Below are 19236 nucleotides of genomic sequence, written 5' to 3'. Positions count from 1 at the left end.
ATATAGTGTCAGTACAGTATATAAATTACAAATTCATGTTAATGCCTTATTCTGTCTTAATTGGCTGAACCACTAGCAGGCTATGTTAGCACATCTACAATGACAAAGGTACTAAAATCTGATCGTCCGGATAAGCAAATCACTGAATGGGCTTTTAATTTAAGGTAAAGGTAAAAGGTAAAGGAGACGATCTGTATAAACAGTGATCGGAGTGCCCATCTCTCTTTCATTGGCGATTGGGCCAGACTCCTCCATGTAATGTTGCTATATGGGCATCGCTACACCTCCTCTACAGCGAGTCTGTTACCTTCCCAGCATTTAAGAATGCCGGTACCCATTTAAACACCTGGGTGGAGAGGAGTAATCGAGATAAAGTGCCTTACTCAAGGGCACAACACGATGGCGTCGCCGGGGCTCGAACCCGCAACCTTCCGATTATGAGTCAGTGCCCGTTCCGCTAGGCCACCGTGCTCCCAAACTTTTAATTTAAGTTGTGCCTAATTTACTACAATTAAACATCATATGCTTATAAGTGATGCACTTGAAGTTATGCGTAATAGCCTACTGATTTTTTTAATTAAAGAAATAACAAAACAAACTAAAGATACACAAGCCCAACAATATTTTTTTAAATATGTAAGAAATAAAAATAACTTGCAGAGCACAAGCTGTCAGTGTTTCCATCTTGTTGTTTACTGTGGAGTAATAAAAACCTACTTGATGAACAAATATTGTCCGAAGATGGAGAGGACACAAAACAGGTCAAAATGGGAAGAATAATAAGCAAATAAAAACAAGAAATAACATTGGGTATGCATCAGTAGAACTGTCAAAATTGTTATTTATGACAAGATAAATATGACAGCTATTTGTAGTGAAAAGTTCACTAGAATGAAAATTGAATGAACAAACAGGCAAAATGATGGGGATATCTTAATATGAAATGTCAGTGAGAATTTTAATTAATCTTCACCTTATGCAATAGATTTTAGTGACAGCAATATTTATAGACAAATTTAGGGATTGGTCTTACTATTTGGTATGAAATTACATGTCACTTCCTCTATGACAAATGCTCGAAAAATATCAATTTTTATGCTAAAATGGACTTTTTGCCCTCATTTCCAATGTTCTCCTTTTTTTTGGTGACAATTTTAGGGGGTTTGATTAAATCACTTGAACCCCCTGGCTGAGGGCCGGCTGTGTGAGCGATTAAAGTCATGTATGGATTTCAACTGCAGGAATACGCATATGTGACATGATCAAGGGGAATGCATAAACATGTCGACCCTGGTCGAAAATTAGTATTACATATGTTTCTAAAGAGAACATTTAGAGCTTTCAGAAACTTAAAACCCCATGTTAATAACACTTTTCTTTGCAAAGTTATATCAATTTATCAATCGCTAAAAACAATATAAAACAAAAGAATTTTAACACTTTCTTTGCCTGTATCTCAAAATTCAAAATCAATATTAGCAACATCCGACTCATTTCCCTTGATCGTGTCACATATGTGAAAGTCAGCATCATATTTTTACTTGTTATGGCAAACTAACAGTACACCTAGACATGCTAGCTGGCAAGTATTACACTTGCAATCATCTAACACCAGAGGTGTGTTTCTTCTCAATGCCACAAGGTAATGAGAAGAAAATTTTTCATGCAAAGCTGGAGGATATCAAAATACTAACATACATACATGCTGCTCATCTATAGAATGCATACATACCCTAGATAATATCCGACAAAGAGATCTGGTCGCTAAACTTAGAATGAAGAGAATGCATGGTTTGGTTTATGCTTAGAGTTTTGTGGGTAACTGCTTGTGAAAAGAGGTCTTATCTGGCACCGGAAAAGGTCCATGGTTCAAAATACATGCAAGAACAAAAACGTTTCTCTATTTTCGTCCGTCCGTCTGTTCTCCTCCTCTCTCCTCTCCTCTCCTCTCCTCTCCTCTCCTCCCTCTCCTCTCTCCTCTCCTCCTCCTCTCTCTCCTCTCCTCTCTCCTCCTCCTCTCCTCTCCTCCCTCCCTCCTCTCCTCTCCTCTCTCTCCTCTCCTCCTCCTCCTCCTCTCCCCTCTCTCCTCTCCTCCTCCCCTCCCCTCCCTCCCCTCCCTCCCCTCCCTCCCCTCCCTCCCTCCCCTCCCTCCTTTCTCCTTTCTCCTTTCTCCTTTCTCCTTTCTCCTTTCTCCTTTCTCCTTTCTCCTTTCTCCTTTCTCCTTTCTCCTTTCTCCTTTCTCCTTTCTCCTTTCCTCCATTCTCCTTTCTTCCATCTTCCTTCTTTCCTTTGGTGTACTAATCAGCTCCAATGTGAAATGAATCTAAATCCCTTTTAACAGTGGTAGGTATAGGCTAGTTAGGAAATTGTTACACTATCACCCTGCTGTGTTGTTATGTATCATCCAGACATCCAATATAGGAATGGATACTTTTAGTATGCGATTCATCACACCAAAACATGGCGGCTGTCGTAAAAATATAAATTTAGATTTCTGAATTAAAGACTGGCATGACACCTCACACATTGTTGTCGGATGTATTCTATATGGCAAATAATAGTACACATTTCTTATTATTTTACTTTTTATAGATATTTTCTTTTCTATTTTAAATAGGGGTTTCCGATAATGTGGCTATCAGTTGCAATCCTTCCCCCCTTGGATTAGTGGGGACTTAAGCGGACAGGTAAATTTGGAAACTGTTACAATCATCCTCCTGGCTAGGTCTCGTGGCTGGTACTATTTTTGTGTACATAACTTGGCCAAGTCCAGGCTAAGTGCCCGCTATTATCTGTATATTGGGGGCCGGGTTTGCAATTGACAACCGCATAACTGTCATGTTTCAATGTGATATATGTGACATAGGCGTTCTTTCTATGTTGGCTAGAAAATGCAATATTCAAGCGTAGTTCTTCCCTTAAAGTTGAAGACTCTACGGTTGTTTTTTTCTTCTTTGGTTTTCATTACCGTCTTATCGTACTTGCCAAAGCTCAGCCATTTTATTGCATGAAAAGAATCAGGCCATAGTAATACAACATGTCGTGTTCAGCAAATAAGCCAATTAAGACCCCTCCTTCATGTTGACACTGTATACGTGCATATGCTACATTGGCAAACAAAATGTGAAATAATTCAGATACTTGGTGTCAAGTCATATTAGTCAGTAGAAATTGGTATTTCAGTAATGTAACAAAGAAAATAATATATTGCCTTAAAAGGGCTATCAGTGATTTAATAAATCAGACAAATTTAAAACTCATCAAAAATTAGATGTTCACATTTTTGTAAGAAACATACTCTGCACTTGAAAGGGCATTTCGTGATCCACAGCATCATCCCCCACTTTTTTCAAAAAAAGTTCAGACTTTTATACCATCGTAAACCTTTTGCTACATATGTTTATGTACAAAACATATCTTGCAGATTAATTTGTTCAGCAAAAATATTGTGAAATTTGAATTACGTTCTGGTACACCAGAATGAAATTACAACACATTGTCTGTGGAGCAGTGTAATAAATACCCATAACTCACAAATGCAAAATCGGAATCAACTGACATTTTGGGAATACGCTTTTTTTTGTGGGTATTTATTTGAAATGTCATAAAAAGAGGATGCTAGGATCACAAAATACTCCTTTGATAAACAGAATGTAGTTAAATAAGGATAATATCTGACATTTATCTCGGCGCTTCCTGTCTGTTCAGACACTTCAACAAATACTCACATTTTCTCCATACTGCTGTTTCCATCCTTTTCATCAATATCTCACTTGAAAATATATACCTTATGAGAATTTTATAGACTTATTCTTTACATTTCAGCCATTTAAAAAGAAATTTAATATTTGACGCTTTCAGGTTATCACGGCTATTGCTTTTGAATGCTATAGTCATTTGATATTTCCCACGGAGCGTTAGTTACATACGTGATAGATACAGTATGATAATGATGATGCCAATGAAAAGAACCCCAAAGTACTTCATCTGAACAATAGCATCAAGTGGCATTTTACCTCACTGCTTAGGCCAAATTAAAAAAACGCTTTATCTCAAAGCTCCCGTGTATTAGTTTAGCATATAGTAAAAAAAAACATTTTTGTTCTTCTTTTTATTTTTTCAGAAAAAGTGTAAAACATACAATTGAAAGGCTGTTTTGACAATTTTAGACCCCTTCTCTTAGATTACTTCACTTCAATACAATAGCAGCATCACTTTATTGTTTTAAATACAACACTTCATACAGTAGAATAGGACTTTGAGGTTTATCCACATTTGAAAAAAAATCTGTTTTGAATAAAAAAAATAAAAACGCATTTTGCATTAGTTTTTCAGAGTTGGAGAGCTTTGAGAGTTTGAGACTAACCTTTTTTTAAATTTGGCCTTAGATATCCATATATAAAGCATTTTATTAATAAAAACCACTTCATTTTGAAAGTAGTATAGAAGATTGCATATCCATAACATGTTTTGAAACTTGCATGAAAATTCATTCAAATGAGTACATGTATAAGCAATGCTAGTATTATTTCAGCTATTCTATGGATGGGTCTTGACATTCTGAAGGAAATCCTTGAATAACATTGTCTCTGAACAACTCTGAGCTTTAACTAGACATTTTTTAATGTCAAGCAAAACAAACAGGCAAGTGTAGCCAACAATCAGGCTTAATATTACTCTGATCGGAACTGACTGTAACAAGGCCCTTTATCATGGTTCATCTGCCCCCAGCGCCTTTACCAGATGAGCCACGGGGAGAGCAGTTTTTTTGTTCTGTGGGGATTTGAACCCGGGACCTTTGGCACCGAAGGCAAAGACCTTAACCAGAGTGCCACGCTGCTCCCATACACTTTTTAGCCCTCTCTCCACTTGCCTGCCTTGGTGCATGCTGTAGGTCCCATCACATTCTACAAAATGCAAACATTTTCCATTTCTTTAAAATTTTATATGTAAACTTGATGTAAAGAAAAGGGGAAGAATTTAGCCATTCCTGTACAGTGTATGGTAAACCTGATGAAACCAATTAAGTGTGTTATGGGCAAGTGACTGGGCTATTCCAGTTGAAATCCACACTACCCCTGTTGAAGGTTTTGGAAATATCTTCACAGGGGGAGTATGTTTTTCAGATGTAAAATCATTTTGTAACCCATACTCCCCCTGTATTATGGCTTTACCTATATCTTCTACAACTGGAGTGAGTATTTCAAATGGAAGTTATCCAATTGTCTATTCTATTCAAAATCGATACTCCCAATGTACAAGACTTTAGCTAAATCTTCCACAGGGGTAGTGTGGATTTTAAATGGAATAGCCCACTATTGCCTGTATGCTAGAGACAAAGATGCAGTGGATATCTTTTCAATCGTTGCTATGTGCCATTTCCGGTAGAAAGTTTACCTAGGTTTTATGCTGCGAGACATCGGAGAGTAACTCAACTCGCTAAGCAAACTTAAACATGCCACAGGTAATTGAACAAGTCTGCAAAGCTTCATGTAATTTTCACAAAATACACGACCTTTTTTTATGTATGATGGTAAGATAAAATGGAATTCATGCCCAATTCATGGAACTGAAAAAAAATGGTTTAATTTCATTTTGAGATATTGATGATTTATGCCGATAAGATGATATTTGCACCTTGATTTATAATATAAGACATACATCACTGTCTGATTATTCTAGCAATTACTCAACCTATTGTTTGATGACCCACTTTTAATTTAGGGATTCAATCATGTTTCACCGTTGTTCATCACCGATTAACAACGATGCGTCCGCGTCGTCGTCTGCTTGATTTACTTGTAAACCACGTAGACGCGCCGGACGCAAGTTAGAAGCTAAAGATTGTGTAATTCACGATTATTTCATGAGGAATGTCACTTAATCATTGCCACTCGGCCTTACAAAAACTTCTATGATTTCTCTGTTGATATCAGCAATAAAACTACAGAATAAAACGGCAATGTTTAGCCGCTACCTGAAAAATACTGAAGTCAACTTGTAAGCTTGCATATGCATAAAGGTTCCAGGCATGACGAATTTTACGCGCTCTCGCGTAACGCTTAGTCTCGCTCGCGTTCGCGTATACGCTACAGTAAAAGTGTGGATTCATCATGGATTAACAACGGTCGGCTCCTGTACAAAGGGATAGGAAGAGTTGTTGAAATCAACAATGTGGCATGACCCACTAACTATAACCTAATTTACTTGAAGCAGAAAAACAAGATAATTATTTATCTTCTACTCTTCAATATTTAACTTTGCCATAATTTGTGTGAACTCATATTGATTTTCCTATATGCCTTTGTGTTAAATTCAACTACCGAATCCCTATTCAGATTTTTCTTGCTGATTGTCGCCATACAAAAGGATCTGTTTGCAATAGCTACCTGTATCTTCATACAACGTGTTTATACTGAACATGTCGCATCACCAGCGTTCGAAATTTTGGTTGTCCGTTCGCCCGGGACAACTAAAAAAGTTGTCGGACAACCAAAAATACTGATTCGGTTGTCTGCCGGACAACCATAAATCTGTAGCCAAAAGTCACCTTTGTAGGCCTACGGACAACCAAAAACTTAAGACGGACAACCAGAAATTGTAATCTGGTTGTCCGTGGGACAACCATTTATTTTTCCTTAATTTGAACACTGCGCATCACCATGCTTTTTATATGTGTGTCACTGTCAATTGGGTCGTGTCCACATTTAGTTGGGAGACTGGAAGTACAGAAACACATTTTTGTGACATGAAAGCTGTTGAAGTTCACATTTGGATCATGTGTGCTTTATTTATAGAATAAAGGTATTGTTTTTAGCCGCTGTCGTCAGTGCATCTACAGTCTCATATACCATGGGCGACATCATTATGTTATGTAAAACAATGAGGCGAAGCCGAGTTGTCTTATGCCAAGGTGCCATTCATTCAACCGCCACCCAACCAAAACCAGCAGACCTTCATTTTTGAAAATTGCAGGAGCTCTGTTAATTACTCTCCTGAGTTTACTTAGGTGCTCAACAAGGAGCTCAATCTTTTAATATCTGTATTAAAACATAGGGAGTGAGGAGCTCAGTAAATCATACTCCTGAAATGTTGTTAAGGAGAGCTGTAGGAGCTGTAGGAGCTCTGGTGCAACTGAGCTCCTCAAAAATGAAGGTCTGAACCAGCAACAATATTCAAACACCAGTGGCATATCCAATGGGGGATGGAAGCTGTCCCTGTGAGAAGTCTCGCCCCTCTCGTGTTCAACAGATGCTGCCATTCAAAAATTAAATTTAAGATTTTTTAGTGCTTTTTTGTACTTTCTATACCTTTTGACAAATTTTGTCCCCTTGAAAGTTGTCTTACCTTCCTTTGCCTCGTCACTGAAAAAGTCATGGCTGCAAAGAATGTCATATGGATTGAAAATGACAACTACACACTATAGCATGACAACCACAAAGTGCATTTATTCTGTACCTCAAATAAAGGTTGCATCGTAATTGCCTTAAAGCAATGCAGAGATGCAGTCATCCATCATGGATAGTGTAATATGTTGCACAACTTTAGGCCATTTTATATGTAGCTATATAATAGGTTGAATCAAACAGTTCCCCATGTTTTAAAAATCACAATTCAAAACTTTGCCCCATGTGATGAGCAATTCACATGCATGGGGTCTGGGACAAAGATGGTTATTGTTGTTGCTTGAAGGGTTGTCATAGAGTTTCATCGTTGGAAATGTTGCATCTCATATCATTGGTATTGTTACAATCTGATCATAATGTGTGATCTTGTATGGCACAAATGATCTGAGAATATGGTAAAAGGTGTGTGCAATTTGCAATATCATTCTATTTGAAAGTGCATATTTGTAACTTAAAAAAGGAAGACTGAAGAATATTTTGAATAACAGATCATCATCATCATCATCATCATCATCATCATCATCATCATCATCATCATCATCATCATCATCATCATCATCATACATCGACTGTGGAGCAGTCAATCACAAGATTTCTCGATGCAAACCAATATTTGGCAAGTGCGGCTATCGCATTTGCCTTCAATCGGAACAAAATAAAAATCATAAAATATCAATTTTGCTTTTACTTCTTGCAATAACACTCAGGATTCGTCACAGCCATAAAGAAGAATGGTTATGTAGTAATTTCAATTTCTCTGAGATGGATTATTTGTAACTGTCCACAGACGTTCTATATAATTTCCAACCGGCATTATCGCCAATTCGGCTTGAAATGTGTGGGGGGGGACAATTGGCCTGAATTAGAACCAAAAATGGGCCAATTTGGCAAAGGTGGGGGGGGACATGTCCCCCCACATTGATGGCCATACCAAAAGACACACCTATTTAGCTTTTGAATAAAAAAGGGAAAAAAACGTTTTATAAAAGGAAGGATTCATTTGACTCAGTTTTCTTGATTGTGTCGCCTACATCCTTCAAATGACCTTAATCAAGGTGTAAATCCATAGCCTTGTCTTAATGCTCAATGATCGCTTTACACAATCAAATCTAGTGCTTCTGACTGACCCTTAAATCCCCCAACGGAAATAGCCTTTTGTTATCAATTTATTTCACCGCTGAGATTTAACACCCCAGCGGAAATAGCCTTTTGTTATCAATTTACTTCACCGCTGAGATTTCATATGAGTCCAAAATACTGAGAGCTTTAATCACATTTGTAATCTGAAATTATCATTTTAGCCATTGAGGCTAGAAAACTTACATCATATTGTTGTATTCACATAATATGAACAATATACAAAATGCCAGTAAAATCTCATAATGCTATAAAATACATTTATTAAGTGTTGCACTCAATAAATGCAATTTTTAACACTTGTTAAAGCCATATTATAACATTTGCTGAGGAGAACGCTCTCAAAAATATTTTTAATTCTGGTTTTTACACAATTGTAATGTACTTCAGCAAACAAAGATACTATGCAAAAATCAAGACTTTAAGTGCTGTAGTTTTGTCAAAATCCGAGATTTTGAATAAAATGCAGGAACGGTTGTTTAATAATTACAATTGAAATACTAAATATGTATGAGATGTTCATAACACATAAACACAGTACATACACGGCGTGCGGGACACACATACACACGCACCCCAGAGGGTTGTACCGTATTACAACCACTGGAGTAACATGCATTGGCGCTAGTAGTAAATTCCATTTTTCTTTGCTTTACCTCACTTGTTCGGCTCAAAATTAAAAGGGATACCCACAGTAAATTACCATTGCAGGATTTTCATTTCAAGACATGGATAAAAAAAAATAAAAATAAATAAACGCATTTCGCATTTGACTTTTTAGACCTGCTACAGGAAACAAACATGTTATTTTTTGGCCTAATTCACAAATTTGTATGCTTGAAAATATTTTTTTTTCCTAATAGGCCTTTGAAGAAATGTACAAATTCACACAAATCTCATGTCGCAGAAGTATGGGTTCTCTCAAAAATGTGAAATGTTTATGCCATGAAAAAGATCATGCTTTACAGTAGTTTAAAGTCAAATTCAGCAGGTTGAGGTTGTTTAATCACAAAATATTCTATTGAAATATTGATAAGTTTGTCTTACATTTTGGCCATTGTAATTAAATGACTGTAAACCCCTTTAAAGAACTGTCCATCAGAGACTGTTAATAATTGAGACAATTGATGAGATGCTGATGAATACAGCAAGTATGGACTAGATAAGATAGGCATCAGAATGGATTAAGGGTCATGGACAACAAGATTGGGGGAATAGCTTCTATTTAAAGGCTCCCAGGAATTGCAACAGTAAGAATCTAGGGTTATGATTCTATTGAAAGGCTCTGAGGAATTGTGGCAGGCACAATAGGTAGGAAGTAAGAACTCCAGCTTCATGGTTATATTTATTAATTCCTTTTGTATTTTCTGCAGTGTATTATAACAAAATCTAAAAGAAGGCATGAAGTTTGCTCTTCATATTAAAAAGAATTGAGAATGAGAAAAGTATTGTCAAAATCTGGGCTTTGAAGATGAATTAATTTAATATGTGTGTTGAAATGGGCTGTTCCAGTTGAAATCCATATGCCCAAGGCATTTGCCAGAGGGGTGTCTTTAGGGTGTCCAAAATGGTCAAAAATACCTTATTCATCAAAATCAGGGTGTCCACTTCCTATTCACTCCATTATAAAAATCAGAATTTTAGGGTGTCCAAATTAAAAACAGGGCGTGCAAATGACACCTGGACACCCTTCTGGCTAATGCCTTGCATACACCTCCTATGGAAGACATTACATTAATCTTCCACACAGAGAGTGTGAATTACAAATTGGGTTACCTGAATGGGTGACTCCATTTGAAATCTACACCCCTTATGTATGAGATTAAGGTGATATCTTCCATTGGGGGTGTATGGACTTCAATTGGAATAGTCCAATGCACCCATTCAGCAGTGTTTTGTGACCTGTTTGTCTTGTGACCTGTTTGATGCGTTTCTCTGTATAGCACGCTTTTCAATAGCTTCTAGTGTTTCTGATTGTACACATTATCACAGAACAGGGCTACATAATTGAATCAACTCAATCTACATAAGTGGTAAATGGTAAATAAATTAATAAGGAAATTAATAAGGAAAGGGTAAAGTAAGTAACAACCTCTATCTATATTGGTGGAAAGTGTCAACAAATGGAACCTTTCTGGATCTAAGGGCTAAGAGCAATTCTGTACACTTGATTTGTTGCGAGTGGCCCCTGGGGAGTGGTCTTTCTTTTCTTCAAATCTGTTTCTTTCTTTTCTCTTATTATAGGTCAACATGTGTATAAGCTCTCAGCTTGGCTCGACTTTGCTTGAGCCTGGTCCCATCTGCACAGATGGACTGGTTACACAAACAAACAGCTACAAACAAACAAACTATAGGCCTACATATTAACTAAGCTTTCTGAATTCACCCTCTGATACCTGGGAGGTGGCACATACTCAACTGAAAAAAGAGAGCCTTAATAATAGATTTTCTCTATCATAGTATCAAAAACATAAATTCTTAGGAACTGAAATCACCTTGTGGAATATTTGTGTAAGATATTTTAGCCAAAATATATGGAAATGTAAAGATTTGTTGACCGTAGATCAGATACTCTTCTGTTCACTCTTGTGCGGACATTGACACTCTCCTTGCAAGTTTCTGTCCTATGTTCTTCCAGTCTTTTAACAAACTTACTGCACGTCTCACAGTTCCTGCAGAAAGGAATGGAGTAGATTACATCTGTGGTGTTAAGTAGATCCCTCTTATCTGTTGTGTGTATATTTCAAGTTAACATGGAATGCGGTTTCATGGCTAAAGAGATATTATTATAGTTCTTAAGTGTTCTCTACATATGGGATTATGACGAAGCCTTTTGGTTTCATCTTTCTTTTTAGCCATCTTCTGTTTTGAAGTGTCCATTTGTTGTTTCACTTTGTTGATAGCTGCAAGTATGAAATGCTTTCTTGAGGGCAACTTAATCAAGAAAGCACTTCATACTTGCGACCTGAGATACTGTATCAACAAGAAATATTGAAATTAGCATAATAGCCAACTTTTATAATAAATGATGCTGAAAAATAGATCGAACTCTGAAGTATTAAATCAACCGTCATAATTGACCTTGTTCAAAATTGCAATATAATGGTCATAATTCAATTAACTTGCTTATTTTCATATGATTTAATTAATTGTTTTTATTTGGTTATTTTTAGTGGTTGTAATATCTGTGTTGTAACCTGCTTGGTTAATTGGGCTATTCTGGTTGAAATCCATACCTCCTATGGAAGACATGACCTTAAGCTCTCACACAGGGAGTGCAGATTTCAAATGGAGTCACACATTCAGGTAACCCCATTTGAAATTCATACTCCCTGCGTGGAAGATTAAGGCCAAGTGTTCCATAGGGAGTGTATGGATTTTGACTGGAATAGCAAATTGGTAAAAGATGTAGCCTGAATTTGTATAGCAAATAAGTGGGTACTTGGATGCACAAGCTAATGTACATAATAGAGCAAATTAAATGATTGTTGGAATACAAGTGCTTTTAGATTTCATTATTCTTTGAACAGTTTTGCCTTCTCCGTATGAAATCCTGTGTAATGGTTCTATTATTGTAGCTGTAGACTCCAGTGTTTAAATCTGGATTCCTTGTGAAATTTGTAAAATAATCAACAATTATTGCTGATGAGAAGCATTTTAGCAGTTTACATGGTTTAGGATGCCAAATGATGGCCAAAAAGTGTAAGGTTTTTTTTAATTAAAGATACGATGTGCAGCACATTTATTTAATTGCTCTTTTGGTCTACCTTAGCTTTAATTATTTTAGCCACAAACAATTATTTTTGACTTTGAAGAGAAAAAGGTTTGAAATTTTAGTTCAAAAGTTACGTACAAAGTACCATTTTTTAAAGCTTTGTGCACATTCTTGGACATTTTGTGGGCAACATTGTGCTGAAATTTCATCAAACTTGAAGTTATAGATCTTGAGTTATGGTTATTTTTACATTGCTAACAATATAGGCCTACACTACAAAAGAAACCTTGTCCTAACTCATGTACACTCTTAAATAAAAGTTGCAATGATAAAGCATTGCTTATGTTACAACCATAGAGTGCAGTCATGTGGCATAGCACACCTGTGTATAAACAATGCATATAACGGAAATAACAATGCATATAACGGAAATAACACAATGGTTTGTAAATCAATACAGCTTTGTTCTCTTTTTTATATGTATAGACAGAGAACGTTTGACTATTGACAACATAATTATGTCAATTTAATCATTAATATTGAACTGGTTACAATTTCAATTTCTTTTTCAAAACGTTTAAAAATAATATTGAAAATTTAATATTTTCTTTCTGTCTTTTTTATTTCATGTATTTTCCTCTCTCTGGATTGGAATTCAACAATTATAATAGGTAAGTCAAGGTTTTATTACGTTTTAATTACTATAATACTCTTGAGCACCAAAATAGTTTATTTGATTAATAATTTGAATTGAATAAGACCTACTCTTGTTTTCAACAGTATTAAAATGTTTGGATAATACTCAATAGAATATCTAGAAAATGCTATCTTCAGTAGATAGCATCAACATCATATCTAGAAAATGCTATCTTCAGTAGATAGCATCAACATCATATCTAGAAAATGCTATCTTCAGTAGATAGCATCAATAGCAATGTCTAGAAAATGCTACATTTAGTAGATAACATCAATGGCAATGTCACTAACAATGCTATCTTCAGTAGATAGCATCAACAGCAATATCTAGAAAATGCTGTCTTCAGTAGATAGTATCAACACCAATGTTTAGAAAATGCTATCTTCAGTAGGTAGTGTCAACAGCATATCTAGAAAATGCTATCTTCAGTTGATAGCATCAACATCATATCTAGAAAATGCTATCTTCAGTAGATAGCATCAATAGCAATGTCTAGAAAATGCTACATTTAGTAGATAACATCAATGGCAATGTCACTAACAATGCTATCTTCAGTAGATAGCATCAACATCATATCTAGAAAATGCTATCTTCAGTTGATAGCATCAACATCATATCTAGAAAATGCTATCTTCAGTTGATAGCATCAACATCATATCTAGAAAATGCTATCTTCAGTAGATAGCATCAATAGCAATGTCTAGAAAATGCTACATTTAGTAGATAACATCAATGGCAATGTCACTAACAATGCTATCTTCAGTAGATAGCATCAACATCATATCTAGAAAATGCTATCTTCAGTAGATAGCATTAACATCATATCTAGAAAATGCTATCTTCAGTAGATAGCATCAACATCATATCTAGAAAATGCTATCTTCAGTAGATAGCATCAACAGCAATGTCTAGAAAATGCTATCTTCAGTAGATAGCATCAACAGTAATGTCTAGAAAATGCTATATTTAGTAGATAACATCAATGGCAATGGCACTAACAATGCTGTCTTCAGTAGATAGCATCAACAGTAATGTCTAGAAAATGCTGTCTTCAGTAGATAGCATCAACAGCAATGTTTAAAAAATGCTGTCTTCAGTAGATAGCATCAACAGTAATGTCTAGAAAATGCTGTCTTCAGTAGATAGCATCAACAGCAATGTTTAAAAATGCTGTCTTCAGTTGATAGCATCAATTTCAATATCTAGAAAATGCTATCTTCAGTAGATAGCATCAATTTCAATATCTAGAAAATGCTATCTTCAGTAGATAGCATCAACATCATATCTAGCAAATGCTATCTTCAGTAGATAGCATTGAGCAATGTCTAGAAAATGCTACATTTAGTAGATAACATCGATGGCAATGTCACTAATATCTTCAGTAGATAGCATCAACAGCAATATCTAAAGAATGCTGTCTTCAGTAGATAGCATCAACACCAATGTTTAGAAAATGCTATCTTCAGTAGGTAGTGTCAACAGCATATCTAGAAAATGCTATCTTCAGTAGATAGCATCAACATCATATCTAGAAAATGCTATCTTCAGTAGATAGCATCAATAGCAATGTCTAGAAAATGCTACATTTAGTAGATAACATCAATGGCAATGTCACTAACAATGCTATCTTCAGTAGATAGCATCAACATCATATCTAGAAAATGCTATCTTCAGTAGATAGCATTAACATCATATCTAGAAAATGCTATCTTCAGTAGATAGCATCAACATCATATCTAGAAAATGCTATCTTCAGTAGATAGCATCAACAGCAATGTCTAGAAAATGCTATCTTCAGTAGATAGCATCAACAGTAATGTCTAGAAAATGCTATATTTAGTAGATAACATCAATGGCAATGTCACTAACAATGCTGTCTTCAGTAGATAGCATCAACAGTAATGTCTAGAAAATGCTGTCTTCAGTAGATAGCATCAACAGCAATGTTTAAAAAATGCTGTCTTCAGTAGATAGCATCAACAGTAATGTCTAGAAAATGCTGTCTTCAGTAGATAGCATCAACAGCAATGTTTAAAAAATGCTGTCTTCAGTTGATAGCATCAATTTCAATATCTAGAAAATGCTATCTTCAGTAGATAGCATCAATTTCAATATCTAGAAAATGCTATCTTCAGTAGATAGCATCAACATCATATCTAGCAAATGCTATCTTCAGTAGATAGCATTGAGCAATGTCTAGAAAATGCTACATTTAGTAGATAACATCGATGGCAATGTCACTAATATCTTCAGTAGATAGCATCAACAGCAATATCTAAAGAATGCTGTCTTCAGTAGATAGCATCAACAAAAATGTCTAGAAAATGTTATCTTCAGTAGATAGCATCAACAGCAATGTTTAAAAAATGCTGTCTTCAGTAGATAGCATCAACAGTAATGTCTAAAAATGCTGTCTTCAGTAGATAGCATCAACAGTAATGTCTAGAAAATACTATCTTCAGTTGATAGCATCAATTTCAATATCTAGAAAATGCTATCTTCAGTTGATAGCATCAATTTCAATATCTAGAAAATGCTATCTTCAGTTGATAGCATCAATTTCAATATCTAGAAAATGCTATCTTCAGTTGATAGCATCAATTTCAATATCTAGAAAATGCTATCTTCAGTTGATAGCATCAATTTCAATATCTAGAAAATGCTGTCTTCAGTAGATAGCATCAACAGCAATAAATATCTAGATAATACTATCTTCAGTGTATCACATAGAATGTATCAATTTGAATAAATCAATTTGAGGTTAACACTGCTGAAGGTTGCCATATTGCACCATTCAGCTTGTAGAAAGGAAGTATGGGAAAACGACCCTTTAGTACGCATAAGTAATCACCGCACATTTGAATGGAAGAATGATTAGCTTTACCAGTTCTGATGCAAAATGTTGTTCATTTTTTACCAATTTGTGTGTTTCCGTCAGCAAATAGTTTTTAAAGTTTCTCATTCACCAGAATTATAATAATTTTACACACTAATTTTGAAATTTTCTTCTTAAAATTCTCATTCTTTTGTGTATAATATACTGTGTGGTAGTGGATCACTCAGTATTGCTCAATTGTCTGGTTATGGCACTGCCCATGGTCATTAAACAAATTAATCAATCCGTATTGATAAATTCTGTGTGATTGACTTATCTTCAATCAGAAATTCTAAAAATACTATCTTCATTAGATAGCATCAATAGCAATATTAAGACATGTATGCTTTGTTCCCTTAGAGGTAGTATGGTATCTGTCTTAATTCAAGTCACCAACAAATTGCTAGTATCCTAAGAATATTTTACTCTAAAAAGGCATATTTTATAACACTATTGCAAGCTGTGTTGTTACTGATTTGCTCAGTAAAATTGAATTATGGTGGAAAATGGTGCAGATTCATGTCACTTATTGTTTAAGAAACAATCATTCTTTTTTCTTGCTTGGTTAATTAATGTCAGTGACCACAAAACCAGCAATTTATTTTTAAAACATGGCACCAAATTGAACACATACAATAATCACCACATGAAGAGAAAGTCTACACTGTTTTGAGTGGTCATGAAATTAATGAATATGTGAAGAATTTTGTGAAAGTGGCAACTTCTGTTACTGTGTTACTGTGTACAAACCAAAGATAGTCGCACATTCATATCAATATCAAGTTCTTTATTAATTATGACCACCCAAAAGCTCCCAAATAAGTTTGGACTTTATTTTTGTTCTGTGTTTAGTTCTCTTGCAAGAAAGAAGTGCTTGAATGATGTGTTACAATGTCCAAAATGATTGGGTATAGTTAACACACAATGTACATTGACACAGATACTCCTCAGTACAGATGTCTAAGGTTACTACAGAGACTACTACATATCCTGGCGGAAATTTGTTGCCTCATGTTAAAGGCATGCATAATCGCCAAAGCTAAGTATGTTATACTTCTGCATTATCTTTGTATAATAGTTGCAAATGAACATTCAACCCCACCCCCATTTTTCAATGTTTGGAGACGATGTAGAATTGATATGGGAGCAGGGAAGGCTGTAGCCAATTAACGCTTTGGTATGGCAACCTTTTTTCACTACCATTTCATTAATTGATAAAAATAAAAAGTACAGACCTCACAATGACATCATAAGTATATACCTCTATTGTTAACCCATGCAATCAAATGACGTAAATCTTGAGTCAATCAGAGTGCATCATTAATAGATTGGTCTATCCCTAGGGCTATAAATAAATTGTTTGCTTGCCGATTGCTTGTAATTCAATTGATAAGCTGTGTTCAGTAAACAACATTAAACTTGAGATTGTTAACCCCATGAGAACTACCTGCCAATTGGCCAAAAAGAAGTATTCTTATCAGTTGGCCCAATCAGCAACATTGTTAGAATAATTTCACCACGCAAAAAAAATGGGTTGAAATATTTGCAAAGCTCCATTCTGATTGGTAATTAAAGTGAAAATATCATGTAATTGACCAATCAGAGGTAATGTCAGATCAGCAAGTAGTGCTCAGGGGGTTAACCTTTGAAGTAGCATGTGAACATTGCACTATCCTCTCATTATATGGTATTATTGTCATCAGCGTAATTAACATCTACAAACATCATCATTGTCAACATAATTGTCATTGTCATGAACATTACCTTCATCACTGTCATGATCATCACCATCATTGTCATCAGTGCTGTCGTCATCATCATCATCATCTGTCAATTTGTTAAGAATTTTAGCCTTTTGAATTCATGATACAATAAGATTTGTGATTTATGGATTATGCTGTCTTCATTATGAAAGCTAAATCTTATTAGCCCCATTACCTACTTAGCCCCGTTACCTACTTATTAGCCCCATTACCTTACTATCAGTAATAATCTCCTGTACTGTAATATGTGTGTTGTATATCTCTACTGCATACATTAGACCCTGTTTAGCCACCATTTAATGGATAGAGCTTCCTTCTGGAGATCAGAAGGTTGTGGGTTTGAATCCCATCCCAGCAAACACAAAAACGTTTTAAAAAACGTTTTAAATAAGTTATATTTTGGCTTTTGGTTTAGGTAAAAATGTTTTAATAACATTAAAATGTCGGGTTATATAAAGGTCATGATAACGTTTCAAAACGTTTTGTATGAAAACACACTACAACAATATTTTTAAATGTTTTCAAAAAATGTTATTGTAAACTATTTTTGCAAACATTTTTGCCAAATATTTTGTCAATACGTAAATAACATTATGTTAAAATATTTGAACCCAGCAAACACAGAAATGTTCTTAAAATGTTTTTTCAAAACCTTTTAATAACATTTAAATGTCGGGTTATATAAAGGTCATGAAAACGTTTTGAAAACGTGATTGAAAATATTTTGGGCAAACATTTTTCGCAAAATATTTTTTCAACCCCAAAATAACATTCTGTTTAGAATGTTTTGTATCCAGTTTTCAAGAATGTTTTTGGAATGTTATTAAAACGTTTTTATACCCTTTATATAACCCGACATTTATACGTTTTCTGTAAAACATTTTTGTTTGCTGAGGAGTAGATTATCAAAAAATGTTTTTTAAGGTTATGAAAACGTTTTATACTCATAATATACCCGTTATATATGTTTACATTTAATCGCTTTTCTGACAACCTTTTATAACCTTTTGCGAATGATGTCAAAAAGTTTTATGTTTGCTGGGATGCCGGCACATTCCCTTGCTTTTTTTTTCAAGTTAGGTTATGTGCTGGTCAGGATTTGTGTTTATTTGTTGTCTTGTTTAATTGTAAAACTTTGGATTGATAAACCTTTCTTTCTTTCTTTTTCTTTCTTTCTTTCTTTCTTTCTTTCTTTCTTTCTTTCTTTCTTTCTTTCTTTCTTTCTTTCTTTCTTTCTTTCTTTCTTTCTTTCTTTCTTTCTTTCTTTCTTTCTTTCTTTCTTTCTTTCTTTTTCTTTCTTTCTTTCTTTCTTTCTTTCTTTCTTTCTTTCTTTCTTTCTTTTTCTTTCTTTCTTTCTTTCTTTCTTTCTTTCTTTCTTTCTTTCTTTCTTTCTTTCTTTCTTTCTTTCTGACTGATTCGTGCTTGATAAATATTTTTCTTACATATAAAGTATAATGTTGTGATTGCCGGAGACTCCCTTTAAGTAAAGAAGTTGCTTTTACGCTATAGTTATTGCTACTAAAATAATAATTATTGTTCAGATGCATTCACTGTGCATACAGTATGACCATCATTATGTGCATGTTCCAGCATGTATGCAACCCCTTTTGGCTTTTTCTCCTTTTTTGCACACAGAATTGAGA

At 34.9% G+C, this 19236-nt stretch overlaps 1 protein-coding gene across 1 annotated transcript in view; it reads left to right on the top strand.

Moving 5' to 3' along the window:
- The window catches only part of LOC140141566 (solute carrier family 4 member 11-like), a 302152-nt gene that overhangs the window by 34115 nt on the left and 248801 nt on the right, over window positions 1–19236 (top strand). The gene's annotated exons all lie outside the window — the stretch shown is intronic.

Source organism: Amphiura filiformis, chromosome 19, assembly GCF_039555335.1.
Source record: "Amphiura filiformis chromosome 19, Afil_fr2py, whole genome shotgun sequence".
Classification (NCBI taxonomy): Eukaryota; Metazoa; Echinodermata; class Ophiuroidea; order Amphilepidida; family Amphiuridae; genus Amphiura; species Amphiura filiformis.
This window is presented reverse-complemented; position numbering and strand designations above follow the sequence as displayed.